This window comes from Ammodytes marinus (genome assembly GCF_949987685.1).
Source record: "Ammodytes marinus genome assembly, chromosome: 11".
NCBI classification, from domain to species: domain Eukaryota; kingdom Metazoa; phylum Chordata; class Actinopteri; order Uranoscopiformes; family Ammodytidae; genus Ammodytes; species Ammodytes marinus.
This window is the reverse complement of record NC_137215.1, coordinates 10,568,964-10,590,083: the sequence shown is the minus strand read 5'-3', so window position 1 is coordinate 10,590,083 and position 21,120 is coordinate 10,568,964. Positions and strand designations below refer to the sequence as shown.

General features: G+C 39.8%; 1 protein-coding gene across 1 annotated transcript in view; it reads left to right on the top strand.

Annotated features, from left to right (window-relative positions):
• Positions 1-21,120, top strand: part of grid1a (glutamate receptor, ionotropic, delta 1a) — a gene marked incomplete at its 3' end in the record, with an annotated part of 218,741 nt that overhangs the window by 91,823 nt on the left and 105,798 nt on the right. The gene's annotated exons all lie outside the window — the stretch shown is intronic.

Below are 21,120 nucleotides of genomic sequence, written 5' to 3'. Positions count from 1 at the left end.
GTTCATTTTATGCCACACAGTGTGCTTGCCTAAAACCATGTTGTTAAGTCCAATGGCTGCTCATCAAAATGATTTATTGTTATAAATTATAATCATTTATTGGCAAAAGACTGTCAATAAATCTTCTTCTGAATACATCTCCTCAAACAATTTTTATCTCTCCCTCCGCTGCACAAAGATTCATATTAAATAGCTTGTTCTCAAACTGTTTTATTGCGTACCTGATGCAACAAAAAAGTGGTTCAAGACAGTTAATTAATTTTGTATAAAAATATAAATATGCAACAGGTAAACACAAATCATTATTTCCATACGGGTATTTGTATAGAAATTATTTAATTAGAAATTGACTTTCACACTATTGCTTAAAAACGTTTCAATCTCTCCTGTGGTGTTTGTTTCCCTTTTTAACATGAAAAGTAAATGAAACAAATAGGCAATGCAAATGTGTTTTTCAAATACAAATTATGATGAAGCGAATACTACCTGAAAAACAAATCTGCCATTTGTTCCGTTAACATTGCCTAACAATTCTTGACTGGGTTGAAACATTCTGAAATGAAGCTGTGAAGGACTGTCTAAATAATCTCTAGCATAACTTTACCTACAATTACACACTGCTGCACCTTGAGATGCTCCACTATTAAAAATAGACCTGTCATTGGCGCCTCTCTGTCATCATCTGGACAGACACTGGAACCTTGTGCTCCAGTACCTGTTGTTTTCTGTTGGGAGCACGTACTGTTAGGTAGCCTGCAGTCCCTGGTGATCTTATTGCTTCGGCTGCCTTCAGGGGTCATAGGTCGGACCAGTTATTCTGCCCTACCTTGGGTTTGGTCCAGGTCTAACTGCAGTTCTTCGCTGTGACAGCCACCGCTGGCAGAGGTGGACATATACTTTAATGATTCATTTTTCACTCTGAACCCGCCCCTCATGAGACAAAGCCAAACTGTTTTCACAGGTCAGAGGACAGAGTGAAAGCACGTAATGGATTCCCGCTTTATCACTAAATGGCCTCACTCTATTATGGACAAAACAAATAGAGTGAGAAAGAGAGATGGATAGAGAAGAAAGGGTCATCGGTATGGGAGAAGAGGATTACCTGGGCCGGGTTAGTTTGCATTTAAGTCAAATGATAATGTATTTGTCATTAAACACAAATCTTTGTGTTTACCCATTATCTCTTATCATTAGCTTTGGTTACCTTCCACGATGTTAAACCAATCCCTGTCTTAAGTTAACAAGCCCCCATCTATTTTGTAGAGGACTCATGGTCATCTATTATCATGTTTTAAGGGACACAATATTTAGGATATTTTCATACATCGGTAGAGAATGAATAGATAAATAATGTAACCTGCTAAACATGCAGACTGCATTCCAAGCTAGCAGTACTTTCATGTTAATATTCATGGTGCCTATTTTGCCAGTGGTATCCGTCCTGTTAGGGTAAATGAGGCATTGAGAAAGGGGTGCTTCCAGCTTGCTGCCATCTCACCCAATGGATGCGTTGATTTCAGGAGGTGTTGATGGTTTAATGAGGATCTGGCAGCTAGATTTGTGCATTAATGTGCGTTTGTGTATGTGAGTTCTTTTGTTTACCCAAGCCGCTAAGTAGTCCAGGGTGAGGGTTTTTGAAGCAGCACACATTTGCCCATCTCAACGTGCCTCATTTGCAGAGAGCCATGATCTCATTTATAAAGCAGGAGGGTCCATTAACACAGTGTGATGTGGCCCTGTCAGCTACAGGCTAGCTGGGTGCGACTGACAGCGGGACGATGCCCAGATTTTTGAGTGAGTGTGTGTGTGTGTGCACAAACAGGAGGGTGACCATTTGCACTTAGCAGGGGCTGTTCATGTTTCTTATGGTTCACACGACACCTAACAGACTCATAATACAACTTTTTCTATGAAACATAATGCAGAAAGGACTGTTGAGCTAGGGAAATCTGGGGCTTTTCACACCGGCTCACACAATATGTTCTTCCATCCAACTCATTTAATTTTTTGGCTTAGTTGGACTTCTTGTTGATGGTGGTGTACAAATGTGTCCTAATGGAAGGCCTCATTGCGGGACCAGCAAGAGTTTGGCAGGTGCAAGTTGCCGGTCATATGGCTCACTTCCTCTGAGATTTAAATTATACTAAATTTATGCTGCCACGGGCTTGGGGAGAGGTTTGGTTGGTGGGGAGAGTACAATTGTGTTTTTGATTTGATTCTTTATATTTGTATCTACTTATCATAATGTCTGTAAGTTAGTGGTTTTGAGCACATTGCTTTGGTCATCACTTTGCCAGTGTTGATGGTGTGTTGCCAAAAATTCAGTTATTGTATTTTATTGTTATTATGATTCATTCTGATAATAATAACAACAACATACTTTACGCTGATGTTGTGCAACTTCCCTCGTCCTCTATACACAAGTACTTTAATAGCCAGATAAGCTAGTATCACAATACAATCTATGTTCTGATATGCATTGTGTGCCTCACATGTAGACTATGATAATTGAAACAACGTAACGGGGTACTCTTCTCAAAGTAAACTCAGCGTCCCTTCCTTACCGTCCATCTCAAATTGGTGCATTACTTCCTTGATTAAATGAAAATGTCTATCACATGCCTGTTGGTATGCTCCAGCAGTATAATTTGTATTACATGTCTCAGTATGATATGGTTTCATGTTGTTGACACTGTTCATTGGAGAGTTTCTGCATCCCTTTACCCTCATCGCACACAGCTCACTTTGCTCTACCCTTTTTAATCCACTCTTGGATTAGTTCAATTGTGTCCTCAGAGGCCTGTTCTTATTTTGTGTAATAATGTTTGAAAGTCTATTATTTGAAAAAGAGAGGGTGAGTTTTGGAATTGAGGCAGGAACATTGGCAACAATGAAAAATAAATGTTTTCCTGCAGGGAGAAAAAACAAAAAACTCGACAGACACACTAGCTCATCACGAGGCGTTATTTTAGTCGTCCCGTATGTGGGGAGGAATTGTGGGGTACAATTCTATCTAATTTAATGTGCACGTCTATCCTTAACTGTGTTGGTTCTTACCAGAGGTTGCACAAGGTCAGTTAGCCACTTCGGTGTGATACATTGTACTATGTTGTCAACAACACGACAATACTTTTGTATTGTTAACAATTAAGAGTTTTCTGCTTTATCATTGTTGTATATTAGGTGTAGTTTGGGGTATTGTCGTGTCTTGCATTTGCTCTGCACTGTTAAATAATGCTGTGCATGTTAATGGCATTGGAGAGGTGTGAATGAAAGGGCGATTGTCTGCAGGGTTAATCAAATGATTAGAGGGAAGCCTAGAGAAAGGGTTGAGAGACATCACGGTAACTGGTAGGTGAAGATATATCTTTGCCTTAGGTAGTGATCCTGAGTAAAAACGTGCACACCAAGAATTCTTGCCTCTGTCCTTATGCACTGTGTAGATTTACCTTGTCTTTCACACTGTGCAATGAACACTAACATGTGTTGGCAAGGTGCAATGTTTGTACTCTTCACTGCTTCTAGTGGGCACGCGTCCACACACAGGGTTTTTTCGCAAACAAGGCCCACACTGCCTCAATACGATGCTATTCATCTTTGCTAATTAAGTCGGACAACACGTTAGTCACAGTTATGCTATCAATCACACAAAAGGACCATGAAGCTGGGGGGTGGATGGAAAGACACATGATGAATGTTCCTCCCTGAGTGTATCTCGGTTGGTCGTATTGTTGTTGTGCCTCTATCCACTGGCTGTTGTATGTATAAGTGCAGTGAGACATATTGCCATGTTATACGACCATTGCAGTATACTTAGTGTTTCTTTCTTTCTGAAGGCTTTGATGTTTTAGCACATTATCCACATGAGAACACACTCACAGATGTGCTCATTTCTGGGACACTTTCCATTGCATTTTTCAGGATTACATGTGTGCTTAAGCAGTGCCTTACTCAAATTTAAATTATTTATTTTACTGTTTTTAGGCTTTACAGGGTAAAAGGAAGGAACATACATGTGCATTATATATATGTTTACAGCTCTCTCATCTTTGAGCAAATGTTAAAATGCATTGACGAGTCCAACATCTCTGGGACTGTTAACCAAACTGACAAAAATCACTCCGCTGCTCACTGCTTCACCTGTGTGTGTGTGTGTGTGTGTGTGTGTGTGTGTGTGTGTGTGTGTGTGTGTGTGTGTGTGTGTGTGTGTGTGTGTGTGTGTGTGTGTGTGTGTGTGTGTGTGTGTGTGTGTGTGTGTGTGTGTGTGTGTGTGTGTGTGTGTGTGTGTGACAGGTTGGCTGTGAGCGAGTCTCTTTGTAAGGGCAGCGATCTGCCAATCAGACATACACATACACATACACACAGTGTGTGAAGTCACGTTACTGTAGACAGAAATAAAGTGTGGATATACGCTCAGACTTAGGATAATAATAGCGGCGGCGATCCGGTCGCAGCCTAGCTTAGCCTAGCCTAGCTTAGCCTAGCTTTCCCATTGTACAACTTCCCCTGGGCAGAAATAGACTCATACACTGCACAATGAAGCGTGGGGGTTTGGATTGAGCAGCGGACTTTATGACCAGCTAGATTATACGCCGTTCCTTTTATTTGGTGATTTTTACGGGACATCAGGCCGCCGTGGTTAATGTTAAACACACGTCCTTCAACTGCTAACATGGTCGCATGTTTAGAACGTAGGCTATGGAACGTCAAACGCCCCCTTGTTCCGCAACAACAAGCTGGCCGCATTTATACAGAGAGGCGGAACTGATTGTGTCGGCAATCTTCCAACCCCCCGAGGTAGTACAATTCCCGGAACAATCTCTTGCACCTTTCTTCCCTCGTTCCGCTGTGTAAAAGGGGCTATTCTTAAAAGAGGCCAATGTGGCCTTTCATTCAGTTCAGATTTTTATCTGAAAGCAGTACACCGAGTAAGTATCTGTCAGACAGAGTAAAGGACACATTCATCTATGTGTTCAAAGTGGTGAAGTGCCCAAGGTCTGTTGTCATAATAAGGACATAAAAGTTTTAAAGCCCACCTTTTTTCGACGTCTGTAAAATCTATAAAAAAGATACTATTTGTATTTGTTGTTGACGTTGCTGTTGTATGCCAAGAGCAACATCCTGTTGTCATTACTATCTTTTTGATTTAGAAAAACAGTATCACTGATATGACCCCTTTAGCTTTCCTGTGATACATGTCCTATTCCTCCATGCTATTAACTGTAGTGTGTGGTGCCGTTGCATTGGATGTCTTTATTCTTATTCCAAGGATTTCTATTTGTCTTTTCACTGTGGATATCACCTCTGAATAGTTTTTGTATGTATGTATGTGGACAGTTTATATCTCAGTTGGTATTAAACTCGGACACACACATTATAAGTCATTGTGTTCAGCATTTTCCACATCTGAAGGACAAGTAGTATTCTATGTGTATAAATGAGTGGTCTAAAGAGTATTATTGTTAGTATATGGCAGGTAGGGGTCAGGGGATATACAAATAAAGGAAAGTGTAAAGATGTCCTTAGGAAGAATGGGTGTTTCACATGATATACAGTAGTTGTCAGTTTGAAGGGTTGGCATTGTAGTTCTGTTCTGTATATATTGAGAGCCATCGTAATGAGTAGCTACTTCCTACTTTGATTTTTGGCATTTTTCCAGCACAAGGATTATTTAAGTGAAATTGTAAAGAAACGATAACAGCATTAGGTTAAACTCTATGTAAATTATTTTCCATTTTTTGAGTTGTTTGTAGAGAGTGGACATTACTACAGACTCCCGCACACAACCTACCTGTTTGGAAAACAAAGTGTTTTCAGTTAGAGGCTCCTTCATCTCCACTGCCATAATGACCATTGCAGGAGGTCATTCCTGCCCACTGCAAAATCCATATACAATAACTCTCAGGGAGAGGAAACTCCTCCTTTGAATGGCAATGCACACTTAACATTAACTCAAAACAAACAATAAACAAGGATAACATAATTCATGAGGATAACACAGCGATATAAAGGATTAAAATAATAAAAAGATAAAATAAGGATAAAAATATGATATATATTTTTTTATGTATATGATTAAATAGGGTAAAATGACAAAAAGAGCAAGAAATCAATTTCAAACAGAAGTGTAAAATTCAGAATTCATAGTTTTAGACATATCAAAAGTTATGTGTTTTTTTTGTGTTTTATTATTATTTTTTTTTTTGTGACTGCAATATTGGAATTTCCCCTTGGGAATTGAGGCTGTGTCTTGATTCAGGGGTTGCGGTCTTGGAACCGGCCTCGTAGGCTGCATTTGAAGACCGATTGCGTCATAGCGGCGCGCAAAGGCTGTCCCATTTGCAAGGCTCCTTGCAAGGCTCCTCATATGCGGTCGTGAAATGCAGCCTTCGTTTCACGGTTTTGAAGCAGTTTTGAAGGCTGCATCAGATGTATCCTTCGTGGCCCAACATATCCCAAGATTCATTGCGTTTTTTTCAGAGATTGCATAAAATAAAATAAAAAATAACAAAACAGCAACGTGTTGCTCCATCTTCTTAACTTTTATCTTCCTTTCTTTTTTTCTTGTACTTTTTTTTCTTTTCGTCTGGTAGACAACTTATTTTTCTTTTTTCCTCCGCTGACAGGGCTGTCTCCGTTGGCAGCAATCAGGGTTGCTAGGCAGCACAGGAGCGGCGAGTCGTCACGCAAGGTAACGGCTTGTTACGTAAACCGGAAATGCTCGTAAACGGAGACCTGCGGAGACCGTCTCGTTTAACAAGGCTCGTTGGCCTTAAAACCGGCCTTAAAATCGGCCTTCATAGGCTATAGCCTTCATAGACCGCGAGACTGCGTCCTACCAAGTGCGTGGTCTCTGAATCAAGACACAGCCATAGACTTTCTATCTATTTCTCCTCTTAGTGGATCAGCAGAGGCGGGTCACTTTGTGACATCTCAATAGGTGGTGCGGGTCCATATCATCCATCAAAGCTTAAGTGCCTATTAGAACCCTTTAATATTTTACTAATTAAGATTGCTGAGTGCTCAACTATCATTTAGTCCCCTTGAAGTGGGCTGTATTCACTCATGGGTTGCTTTGGTTGTCTACTCCTGAAGGAAGGTCAGCAAGCTCCTCGCACGCAAAATGAATGTTTTTCAAGGACAATTTTATTACCAGTCTGAAACATTCCATATTACATTGGGCAACTGAGAGCACACTGGACTAGACATGCACTCCTGGAAAAATTCTGTGCATGATTAAATGGAACTCCATTGTGCCTAAGAGAAAGAGAGGAAATGGCACCACGAACACTGTCCCCTGCCCACAATGCTCCACAGTGTGTAGTTCTTGATCTGCCGTAACAGCCATTCTAAAGACCCATTTTAGACAACCGTACAGAGAGGACAGTCACACTCACCTCGAGTGACTGCCCATGATGATGTTGACCCTCTATAATGGCTTTCAGTAGATTTTCCCTTCTTCTTGCCCGCTCTACTATGGTTAATAAGGAGAAACATGACTGCTGAAAATGTAATTGGTGTAGTTTGTTTCGACCCTACTTCCATTTGACTCTGATCTTTGCCCTTGGAATGGATAGTGTCCTTTGCTGGTCACTTGTGAAGCAGTATTACTATTTCCATAGTATATTGGGTAATTGATTTTGAATGGCCTCAATTGATACAAGCCCGCTCTCCTAGCGTACCAGCACAGTCCAGGTCTCATCTGTGTTGAGTAAGCACTTTCTAATGCCAAAGCCTGCCTAGGAAAGAGCTGAAACGCCATCGAAAGCACTAAGCCAGCTTGGCTCAGCTAAGCATGGCATTTTCTCAGAGGATAGAGTGCACATACTCGCCAATCCTCGGTTTAGTTTTCACCTCTCAGCCTTGACACAAATACGAGAACAAGCCAAGATAATGCAGATCTCTTGGCCGGATTGGAATCATTTTGGGGCAGTTAGGTGACAAACCAGTAAAAAGTATTATTGAGACTCACAATCTATTCATGCGGTTTCAGATTTACGGATAAACAAACGCTGTGTTATTTCCGTGTCTGGCCCTCTTGCTGTTTGATTTCTACCACTGAGGTTGAGTTAGAAAAGTGTATGTCAAGCTCCTGCTGATGACTTATAGCTTACAGCAGAGTACAGCCTTTTAAATGTTTAATTATTAAAGAACACTTAAAGTCTGGCTGCTGAAAACGATTGCTGATGCATGATTCAGCAATTCTGATAACTGCTCATGCCCTTAGCATATTTAACTTGTAGCAAAGATTACTGATGTCTATATGAGATATCATATAATTTCTTAACTGTCTGTTTTCGGTGAAACACTACACAGAACAAGGGCAGGAAATTGGCTCACAGGCACACTCCATACGGCCGTTAATTTGGTTTCCAAAGAGACACAGGACACATTTATTACACTCTTGACATGTGGCAAAACTGTTGGCTTGTAAGCTCATTGTTAGCACAGATGATTGTGCTTTAGCTGTAGTTTTATAGAACCTAAAGTTTGGTTCTTAAAATAATATAAGCTGCAAGGCTAATATCATTGTGCCGTGAAAGCAATACAAATGCATCCTTTTTATTGTAGAGCAACCCACATTTGCTCCCCATGTTTCCACTTCATGTTTTTTTAATAGCCTATTTGCAAAATGTCTTTACGTATGTGAGGTTTATTATGTTGTTTTGCTTTAAAAAAGGGAACATTATGAAATGTAACTTCATAGCTACATAGCCCATTCATAAATTACGGGTATTTCTAGCAACCCCAGCAGCACAACCAATTGATTTACTTTTGTCTGTGAGGACAGTTTCACAGGAATTGTATCAGTGATATCAGTCTGTCAGCATGTTTGTGCAGTTCAGGAGAAGAAAGCAATAAGAAAATAATTATTTCTCTCAGATTTCAAAATTGGCATATGGATAACTTTTAAATTGTGAGTCATTTATTTTCAAGCACTGGAGACTAATTAAAGCAGAGTCATTGGAAGAAGCTGATGTCTGTTGTAATTGCTAGACCCCTGATTCTCGTCTAATTATTGTGTCTTTGTAATTGGAATTACATATAATCACCAGGCTCCTCTTTTCTTATTGGACCTGATAACTGCTTGTAGAAATGTGCAGGTGTGGGCCTACTGTAGGCTTTAGTAGCCTACAGTAGGCTAGCACATGTCGACCCCACTCGGTTTTCGTTTTCTTCTCCCTCTGCGAAAAACAGAGGGAGAAGAGTGGAGGTTGAAATGTAAAAAGGGAAAATAATTGTGTGTTGTCCCAAGATCTCCTCTCAGCTTCCAGCTCCTTGATTCCCATTGTTACGAGGTGGAGATGAATAGAATTGTGTCCCTCATTACCATGCTGATGAAATTGGGGGGCAAAAGAAAGAGATAAGGAGATTCCCGGTGAAAGCGAAATAGAACATAAGGATTTATGGTGGCACGTGCTATGAGAAAGTGTGGCCGAGCTTAAACAAAACCAGAGTGACAGCTTTGAAGAGGATAGAATAATTGAGTCCCCACCTGACCTGTTCACTGAACAAGAAAAAATATATTTTCTAATCATCATAATATTAGTTCTTGGAATATAGTTTGTAAACCCTTTCCTCTAATCCCTTTTTTTTTCAAGATGAATGCAAATGCAAGTACACTTTTTGCAGTTTTCAATTACTGTAATCCTGCTGGCGAAGGGCTATCTTGGGATATTACAGCGTCTAACATTTGAGAGTCTTTTGAAGGTTTTTCTTTGCAATGTGTAATGTTGAAATCACAATTGAAATGACAGAAATACCCCTGTTAGAACCAGGCTACAAAACCATGTCATCCCTTTTTAAGTCCTGTTCAGATTAATCCCAAATAAGTGGTCAGCCTGTCTACTTTTGAGCATCATTCAAATGTTTCCTGGATAGCTCTCATTCAAGAATTCAAAGGGAAAGCACTGTCACATTTTATTGGATATTTAAGTTTTTGTTATATTTCTGGACTGATTGTTTATACCGTAAATAGAACCAGGTTTATTAAGTTATTTGTGTATCACTGCAAATCACCATGCTACTCAAAGCATGTGTCTTACCCATGTGTTGACATGAGAGAGAGACCTGTAATGACTGCTGGAGGCCAAACGCATTTACACATTAGACATTCCTTAATGTTCTTGCTACTATATTTCTCCACAAGGGCATTATTCAAATGAGGTCATCATGAGATGAAATACATGGTTGACAGGAAAAAGATTTGTCTGCTTTCTCAGAAATAATTCCAGTGTGTTTCATCCCATATTCAATGTTTCTATATATTCATGGGTGCTTGTATGTGTATTGTGTGGTGGGGGTTATAGTCATAAAGGCACCTCATCAGAATGCTACTGTCATTCAAATTTTGAATTGCAGCACCATGGACATAAAAATAGCCAGAGGCGAGGGCTCCTTGCCGATTACTCTGAAAAATAGGAGAAATTCAATTATGGCTGTGCGTGCATGTGTGAAGGGATTTGGAGGTTAGTCATTCTAGAGTTTTTTCAGCGTTGGCCTGAAAAAAATTCAGGGCTAAATTTGACTGAAACAACGATAAGAGAATTAAAAGAAAGGGGCACATATTAACAAATGCCTGCACGTAGACAGAGTTGCCTTCAAATTATGAATCTTTTTGCATGCCCTGTAATAGCATTGAGACGCCATTACCCAGTACAACCTCCAGACATATTATTCATTTTTAATTCATTTTCTTGTTCATCTATTTTACTGCAGCAGTGTAATTCCTGGATAAAAGGTTGGATATACATTATTCCTGTATCCTGAGTGTTAATGTCCTTACTGCTGAGAAGTTCAAACTCACTTGAGAGGGGGACTATGAAGGTATGGGCTCATACAAATGGCAGCTGTCCTCTTGACATGGCATCCTCTTCATTGATTGGACGAAAGCGGTGGCAGTTCCGTTGTTGCTTATAGCCTGCTGATGTGGCTGCCCGGGGACTGGGTGACCTTTAAAGACACCCTGCCTCCTTCCCCCCTAAACAGCCACTCACAAACACACAACAGTGCCCCCCCGCCCAGCTACCCAATGTTAGTATCTGTCAAGGACTATTAATCCGGTGAATTAGCCTGCAATCACCAAGCCATACACCATTTTACCTGTCATCTTCAAGTGAAATTTATTGGGAATAAGGCACAGATGATTCCCTCCTATTCCATTTAAGTCTCATAATTTTAACGACATATTTTACCTATTATCAGAACAGAAACATTAAAGGATCAGAAGTACAACATGAACTCATACTTTCTCTTCCATCTCATAGCACACACCCACAGACACAGACAGAGAAAGTGAGAGGGTGCAGGATTACTTAAACTTTGGAGAAAGACAAACTTTGTGAAAAGAAAGTTCAGAAATCAATTTCTATCAGTGTGTAGTTGTGTGATCTGATCAGACGGACACTGTATTGAAATGCAATCTTTTCATGTAATCTTTTACTTGACTGAGATTTTTTAGTCACAAAAAAATTGGACCTGGTGTAAAACTGTTTAATGAAAGTGTGAATGGCATGCATATATAACTGAGAGGCCATGAGCCTGCTTGCATAAAAGCCTATTGAGTGCAACTTGCCAAATGGTCAAAGTTCTCGTGCTCATTTCAATTTCCGTATATTTGCCTTGAATGCTTGAATTAACTCCACTTTGATGACTTTGACATTAGTATTAGAGTATAGCACTTGGATTATAGCAGGTGCTGCACCCTAACAGATCTAATTGCACATGGTTGAGTCAGTTAGAACATTGCATGCCTGGTGGTTACACACTATTTTCACCCGAGCTCCATGCTCTGAGCCATGCCTGTCTATATAAAGTGATGTGAGTGGGCACTTGTGGAGTTTTCTGTTCTACTAAAAGAATATGCCTTAGGGTGTTTTTTATTTTATTTCAATATATCTTTTGTCTTGTTGATGAGACGTTAACATAATATTTTTGTTGTTTTGTGCACTTTTACAGAGATTTTTTTGCATGTTCTCTGTCCTGTAGCCTACTCCTGTCTGCCTAATAGCCCTCACGTGTCGGCTCAAAAACAAAATGTATTCTGACCTATCGGTTATTGCAAATGGCGTTTGCCTGCAGCTGGCACTTGATGTGTGAACCTCTAGCTCCCTCAAAGAACAACACGGACTTTCAACTAAGCTTTGCTCTGTGTGTGTTCTTTTGGTGGTAAATCCTCTTCCGCACCCACACAATCCCTGTGCTTACCCACTCTTGGGTCCATCTTTTTTTCTTCATATTTAGAGCCATATCCGTGCACTTTCACATGCGCACGCGCACGCACACACACACACACACTCACACTCACACACACTTACACATTTACATACACAGACCTTACTGGGCTGTCACTACTTTACCCGCCTGGATTACTGTGCAATTGAGTTTTGGGGATGCAGCTTGGCGCTCCCTCCTTGTGTGCAGGCTTCCCTCATTACAGAGGCCAAATTGGGATTAGTGCAGCATTTAGTTTTGGCATTGTAACAGGGCCTGTGGTCAATGCCAATATCTTACTTGTTCTTCTCCCCAACCCCAGCATGTAGTGTGTGTTCATGTATTTGAGTATGCATGTTTTTTTTTCTTGTGTTGTGATATGAATATCTTTGGCAATTTTTCCTTAATATTGGACACTGAAGTAGGCCCTATTTGCTTTCAATATATGAGCTCTGCTATTCCTTTCTTAAAATGTGTATAACATGCAATATCTATGCATATAGATCCATGTTTACATTAAGGCATGCACTGTGGTGAAAGAAGGCAATCCTTCTCCCGCAAAGAAAATACAGTAAACCCTTCCTAATAAACTTCTGTCGGGTCAGCTGCTTTTGTTCGGCTTTTTTATGCTGAACATGAGTTAATTTTATTATTCATCCAGCTGTAGGTTCAATCTAGTAACCACCAGTTGAATTACAGTGTTAACAGTCTGGCTGCTGCCAATCCATCAGGATAAAACGTATTTTTTGCTGGTCTGTCCGCCTCCCTGTCTGTGGATGGATGGATTGATGGATAGTGCAGGTGGAGCGTGCCTTGGCATGATCATGATCCATCACTACAGAAGGAGTATTTTTAATTTTTTTAAATAATCCCTCAGTGGACAATAATCTGGATTTAAAATGTTTTTTTCACCTTCAAAATATACATAATGTTATGAGATCCTTCATTATAAGAAGAAATTAATGCATATTCCTTTTAAGTTTTTGCACGATCTGGAGGAATCAAGTAAAGATATTTGAACATGGATCATACAAGCATACAAAACGTACGGCCGGGAATGGTGTAAACAGAAATAAAAGTAAACATGGCATATCTCAGTTTGATACTGTATGTGTCCTGTCTGCCACACAGTGTGGCTGAAAGCGATGCAGAGTTTATGTCAGGTTGAAGCTATTACCAAAACAAAACAAAACACAACACATGTTAAGATAATAGAGCATGGAAGTTAACGGCTCTGTCAATATATATATATCTTTGTCAATGCAAGCACTTGAAATACTGTAGATCAATGGATGAAGATGATCAGGATGTCCAGCTCCATTGTTACACATACTACACACTTTACGTAGATCAATGATTGCTGGCTGTTTTAGGATTTGAGGAGGATCAATTTTCTTAATAAATTAAACAGATTGTATCCCACATCACAATTCAGAGTGCTGACATCTGTGCAAGAAATAAGTCCAGAGAGGTGTGACAATGAGGGCAAACTCTAAGATTAAGGGTGAGGGTGTACTCTTCAGTGTTGGAAATACACTCATCCTTTGATAAGGCTTCATGTTGGGGTGTCATCAGTTCTGGCTTTTTTAGTTATGAAAAAAACACACAAAGAAAGGTTTACTAGAGCTGTCTGAAGAGAGAGCGAGATACCTTGAACCTCCTCATTACTGAAAAATCTCACCAACCACGGCAAGTATCAAAGAATGCTCCAAATTGACTCACTTATACCTCTGAATGTGGACCAGCCCGTCTCGCTGCCCTACTTTACTCCTTTGAAATAAGCTAGAACTCTGTCCACAGATATCTTCATGGTCTTGCCTTACATGACTGATATGAAAGTGTCACAGTCAGATTAACCCTTTTTCGCTGTACTGAATGAAATATGTTTATTTGAATATGTTCTATACAAAATTACCGTTTGATTCTTCTGGCTTTAGATTCCTAGAGTTGATTATCTATATTATATTTCATGCAAAGGTCCCAATAGTGTCACCTCAGCCAGAATAATTTCATGGGTGGAATTAAAACTGACACTTTCTATTCAAGCTACTTTATGGAGGTGATCTTTTGTGCCAAAATGCAATAAAAATCCCTCCCAGGTTTAAGTATAAGCCGGTAAACAGTATTTTTGTTGTATGTAAAAGTTCCTGAAATAGCTTTTGTGTGTTAAATCCTTGTTCTGTGCTGTCTCTTGTGTTAGCAGCAAGGAAGTTTTATACCAGCACCTCATTGAATTTCTTTGTAATTTGCTTCCTTATTACATATCGCCGTTGCAGGTGAAATCCACATGAGAATTCAAAATAGCTGTTTTTCGTGTTTGACTCACTTTGCACGTTGCCCTCTTTTATTGTCTCGAGCACTGTGCGATGCAGCTTTGGGGTCTTTTAATGCTGGGAAATATGTTGAAGCAACTCAAGGGGTAATATCCCCCATCAAAAAATTGGGCTTGGAGCAAACATTTTTACTTGGCATGGTGACAGTAAACCTTGCAGAGAGCATGGTGCGGAAATCCACTGCTGTGAACTTTGGGAAGTTTGAGCATTTCTCTGATCAACTGAAGAGGCTACTAACAGCACAGTTACACAAACATGGGTTCTAAAATAGGTGAACTTGACACAATGAAGACAATGCGGCATCACAGTTACCAGTGGGTGTATTGCTACTTTTTGCAGCATTTCAGTGTACAGACTCAAGGATTTAGAAGTGGCACAGAAATCATTTGCAGCGACTACCAAATGTGGTAATAGAAACATTTTGTAATACACACTGCCCCGAGACTCAAGCTCCCATGTTAGAAAAACACTACCATTTGGCAGATCATTACAGGAGCATTTGTGGAGATCATTTCAGCTTTTTGAATCTCTCACAAAAGAAATTTTTCTCATTTCGAGCAGGAGGACAAAAAGGTTTTGTAGGTGTTTTTGTAAGAGATTATGCAGATACACTAGGGGACATTTTATTCTGCTGAGCTAAGCAGGGATAACATCAAAGAGGGATTTCAGGTGACATTGTTGTTGGGATTTTAATCTTTTCATTGTGTTTTAGTGGTGTATGTGTGCCTTATACTGTAGGTCTCAACAGTTTTTTTATAACACAGTTAGGTTTACCGTATGTGTATAACTACCTTTCTTTTCTTATTTTAGTCCGTGTGAGTACAGTTATGATCTTGCTTTTCTCATCGATCTCATATCAGGTGAAATTCTACACTTCACCACAGCAGCTTTTGATTCAGTAATTTTAAGGTATATTTGAAGCTAAGCTAGCTGTGTCTTGGCTAAAGCCTCTTATTTAAAAGACAGAAAGAGTGGTATCAATCTTATCCACTCAAGCCCCAGCAGGAAAATGTATTATCTTATATCCCCCAAAATTATTACTATTTTTTCTATCTTTTATCTACATTAAGTGTAAAACGTCCAGCCCCTATGAATGGCATTCACTCCAGTTTATCATACTGATACCCTTATTATACGGTATATTCTCTTTTTTAGTTCATTAAAGTTGTTTTTGACCTGGAACCCATTAGAAAATTATGACCATAAGAAGCTGCAGTAGATTGATGTTCCTTCTGCCAGTCCAGTACTCAAGAGCCCATTAGGTTTTCCCTTGGCCTGCCAGCAGAGTCTCGCTGCATTTGTTTTGACCTAGCAAATTAAAATGTCTGCTCTTATCAATGCCCTCGGGGCTAGAGGGAAGGACAGAGAGAGATGTTGCTTTCTGTCTGTTTTCCATCACTGGAGTAACGGCAAACCTGCTGTCAGATAAAAGAGCAGTGCTGCCCTCGCTGTGTGTTTGGCCATGATTATTTTCATGTTTGTATCACAGAGAAATGTGACAGTTTGATTTGAAAGAAATAACGTTACATCATCAAGTTTTGAAAGAAACAAGGTAAGTATTTGTAGACACACACTCCTAGGTGAGATACTGGGTACAGAGAGTTCCACTGCAGCCGTTAATTGAAACCCCTGTTAGTGAAAGGTAGATTTCGCTTAAGAATTTAAAGCTAGGGTGGGTAATTTTTTCACTGTAATATTTTGCAAAAATGTCATGTAAGCCATTCAGCTATATGTGAAGTGGGCTGAGAATATCTTCGCATCACTTTGCTCTCCCTTGCCTCTGTGTGCCGCCCCCAAAAAATTGCCACCGCTTATGTGCACTTTGACCAATCAGAGCGAGGCTCCGATTCTCTGTTCTTATTGGCTGTTGGGAGGGACTGTCCATTCACTTTGGCACCGACGTTGTTGGTGTAGAGCGTGTCAGGGAGTGACCAAAGAGAATACAAGTGGAGCGGTTGAGGTATTTGGATTTGAATCTCTGTCCCAACTGCTATTTTCTCCCAAATCATATACCCCAGCTTTAAGTCCCCTCTTGGCAATTTATTTAAAAACATAAAAAAAAACATTTGATTTAACATTGTGAGAAAATACCAATCATTTCCAATCATCAGCCACCCTGGCAAAACAAGGGACACCACATAACCACATGTACTGTTTAAGTGTGAATCTTCCTGCTTCTTTGTTTTCAGATGGTAATATGAGTTGGGCACTGTTAGGAGGTTGGTCCTTTTTTCTTTATTTTATTTTTTTACTGACATTAGATTTATTTTCAGGGCAGGGTTGTGTGTTTGTGCAACCCAGTCGCCAGAGAAACATGTCTACGCAACCCTTTCTTGCAGAAGAGTTCATTGACAACATTTTTCTCCGGCGACTGGGTTGGTGTGTGTGTGGTTCTGATGTATGTTTGGGAAAGCAGCATGGTTTCTAATGAGTATGTATGGCCCTAGGTACAGACTGCCATCCGGCTGCCCTACTGTAGAAATGCATGCAACTGTATACACATCTCCCTCTCTTTCACTAGTTGTCCCTCCCTCCATCTGCCTCTAAACTTTCTCTGTCCATTTCTTCATCTACCCAGTTGGTATCCTTATTACACATTTCCTTGTTTCACTTTTTATTTTCTTCACTTAGACTTAAACAGAAAGAAGCACGCAAGAGTTTTAGTATTGTTAGCATGTTTCTTGTTAGTGTCTACCTGTGGATGGAAAGGGTACATCACACATAAAACCTGTTAACAGGCTTGCTGCTGCTGCTGTCCACACAATCACCGGTCTGCTCAGGAAAGCAAGGTGTATACTTATTTCCACTCTTCTTATAAATTCCTCTTTTTATTTCACATATCAGCCAGCTGTAGTGCTTGGAGATCTCCCTTGCTACTTGAGTCTAATTTACACTATCCATCATTTTATTTCTCTGTCTTTATTCTCACAAACCTGTTGACAGGCTCCTCAGCATCTCCCGCTAACTAGCTTCCCGTTGTGGCATTATTGCTTCCCTTCCCATATTCACACCTTCTACCTTTTTTTCCACTTTCTTTCTTCATGCTTCTCCTAGGATCAATTTAACAAAATACAGGGCTCCGCTATTACCCCACAGGGACGGACATTTGACAGATCCAGTTCCTGCCAGCCTGAGCCAGCAAACACAATGGGGTAGAGAATGAGGTAGATAGTCACTGACAGCTAACAAACAGGCCCAGGGGACTCAACAGGATAAGATAACCAAGTTCTACACGCATTAAACGCCTGATCTCTTCACCGATACGGAATGGACCAAAGTGGCAGTGAATGAAACAGATATGAGCCCGATAAAGGCAGTGGATGTGTGGCATTAAATGAAGACCAGATGTGCATGCAGTATTATCTGACACAAATCAAAAGTATTTAAAAAATATATATATTTAGACATTGCTTTTTTTTTCACTGGCATTCAACAAAAGATCCTAAGACCACCAGAAGCCGCAGGCGATCATTGTTTGGAAGAGTTTGGTGAAAAAGGAGTTAGGAAGGTGTAGAATGAAACCCATGGCAACAGATGAGAGAGAATTACAAATCATTGGAGATTAGACCTTCACACTGCAACGAACGCAGAAAAGATGCAAAATGAAAAATACAACAGGGTGAAAAAATACATTTTGACAGCGCTTTCAAACATCGTAAGGTGTTTGTGGACAATACTCGGTCAGAACACCACACCGTGTCTGAGCATATTTAATCAAACACAAATATTGTTTTACTGTATATGAATGTTTGCTCCCAACATTTTTTTTTCATTCTGTTTTAATATTTTGTAGAAAAAGATATTATGCAAAAATACTCGGCTAAAAATTAATAATATTTTTTTTTTGTTTTATATATTGTCAATCATTCACTACTGCAATCCAGGGAAGCATTACATATACATTTTTCTTTATTTCCAAGCAATGATAAAAAAAAAATGTATGCAACCAGATAGATTTCAGTAAATGGTAATCATTTATCTAAAATTAGAAAATACTTTCTGAAATGTTGGGGGTGCCTGTAGCTCTGGCGCTAACTAATTCTCGTTTTATAAGCTGTCTGTGCATACACTAATTAATTGATATGTGTATTCAAACCGCCACAGGATAAAGTGAGTAACTCATAGACGTGTGTGCGACACTGGTCGCTATGGCAATTGAGCCAGTCGGAGAGTGGGCAGGGGGGAAGGGCTGCTATTTTGCACAAACTCCACTCTCAAGATGTCTGAGTTAAAATTCAGTGAAAATTCCTGCTTTTTACTCGTAGCTTGTACGTCTTAATGGGGTAGAGAATCCAATCACTTTTTAATGTATTTTTTGTTCAGTTTTTTCACATCTTTACACATTTACACATTTATTCAAAAGGTGTAGCAAATAGAGTTGTTGTCTCATGTTGTCACTTGAGGCCAAGAAGAAAGGACGTGAAGAAATTTGAAATGTAGACAATTGTAGGCAATTCCTGCAGGGACTGCAGTTTATCTGCAGATACTCAATACTCGAACTTGTGTATATTTAGAGAGATCTCTGCTACTGTCCGCATACATTTAATTATATGCAAGCAGCAAAGCATGGAACTGACTAGAGACCTTGATCAATTCTGAGTTAGACCTTGTAATACTGTAGTGGGACCGTTGCGTTGACAGGTGATACAGCCCCTATATGAGAGACAGCCGATGTAGCAGTGGATAGTATTTAGCTGTGAATATTTAGTGGTTTTCCAAGACAAGCATGCTTACAGAGCTAATGAGTGATGATGTATCTGCTACACAGCATCGTGGGTAGGAACTATTGATGCACTAAAATGCATATACTGTAGGGAGACTAAATCGTAACAGGAATAAATGGAGGATAGGAACACACACCAGAGATTTGGGGATGCAGGCAGAAAGGCAGAGAAAAGGAATAGGCTTTAGAAAACTCACACACATACCATTTTCAGATCTGAGAGCCAGAGACATGCCAACAAGAGTTCTAAAGCAGATGGCAGCTCTGGTCTGCTGGGTCATTCATAACGGAGATCACTGGAGCACAGTACAGAAGACAGTGATTCAGCAGAAAGCCACCTGTGTCTCATACCAAAAAAATAACAAAGTAGTACAGTATAGGAACAGCAAGCTTATAATTCAAAACATAACTGATAATATGTACAGTGAAATGTTGCAGTTCAACATTGTTTTCTGTGCAAATATTGCCCCTATTATATGTCGCCTAACCTGGATGTCTGAGGTGCTTTGCAAATACAAAATACTATCAAAGACCTGGATAACTTAAATTACAGACAGAACCTCATTGTGAGGCCCTGTTTAGAATTAAACAAAGTCTAACAAAGTGCATTTTAAGTCCAGTCAAATGTCCATTACAGCTACTGTTGGCTCCTTAAACCAGTAAGACTGCCTAATATGATAAAAGCCACCACAAATGCCATTGTGAAATTTCCGCCAGTGGACACAACAAAGTGAAAAACACCCTGGGGCCTTTTTGAATACATCTTATCCTCGTAAGAGGAAGTTGGGCCAAAGGTGTACAGAAGAATGGCTGGTTTGTGATTTTAATCAAAGCAGAACACCCTGTGGCTGAGGAGATTAGAGAGCAGCCTCGCAGGATCAGGTATTAGCTAACCCCGTGCTGACACTTCAAATTTATGTTATCAACATGGAAATAAACCTACTTTTGCCACCTCCCTTCATGCATTATGGGGGGTGACAGCTTATTTAGGACTACATAATGTAGATCATATTTCCACAGATACTCTGTCTGCTTACATTTACCTCAGTATCTATACAAGCAGATGACCTGGCCTGTGTGTCTTCCATGCCACCTTTTGAATAGGGATGCTAAATAAACATTGTGGCATTGTGTCCCTCTGACCATTAAGGTTAATCTCAGATTAGATGAAACTTGATTGTTTCTCCTGGGGATTATATAGTTTTAGCAGCAACATAACAAGATTTTACTTTGACACCAAGGAAAACAGGGTGATAGCACACTGATATAAAATAAATAAATTCCAATTATTATGCAATGCAACATAATTTAATTATATTAAATTATAATACTATAGTGGATTTGTTCAAAAGGTCACATCAGTGTCATGTTGGACAAATGGTATGAAACTCCAGACTAGACGGACCATTTGCTTTGTACATTCATCTCTGTTCAAAGAAACATAACGATAAATGGTCTGCATTTATTACACTACGGTATGGACCATGAATAGGTGTTTTTTCCTAATGTGCTGTGCAGAGAATGTGTAAACTCCTTTACAAATTCATTAAACCGTGTAAATCAGCCTTTGCCATGATCAGATCTCAATATAGGCCTAGATGAATACCTACAGGGAGTGTATATATGTATAATTCATCCAGCAGTAGGGAGTCCACTGAATTAAAGGGTTAAAGCTGCAGTTGAGAGTTTCAGCCGTTGGGATCCCAACGGCTGTTTTCCCAACGCTCTACCTGCTGTAGTTCCTCCCTCCGAACGACAGCTACGCGCGTTCATGTGAATTCAGTTACATTGACAGGAGACAAACACCATGTCCGACTCCGAGGTGATTAAACATTAGTAATGATAACTACA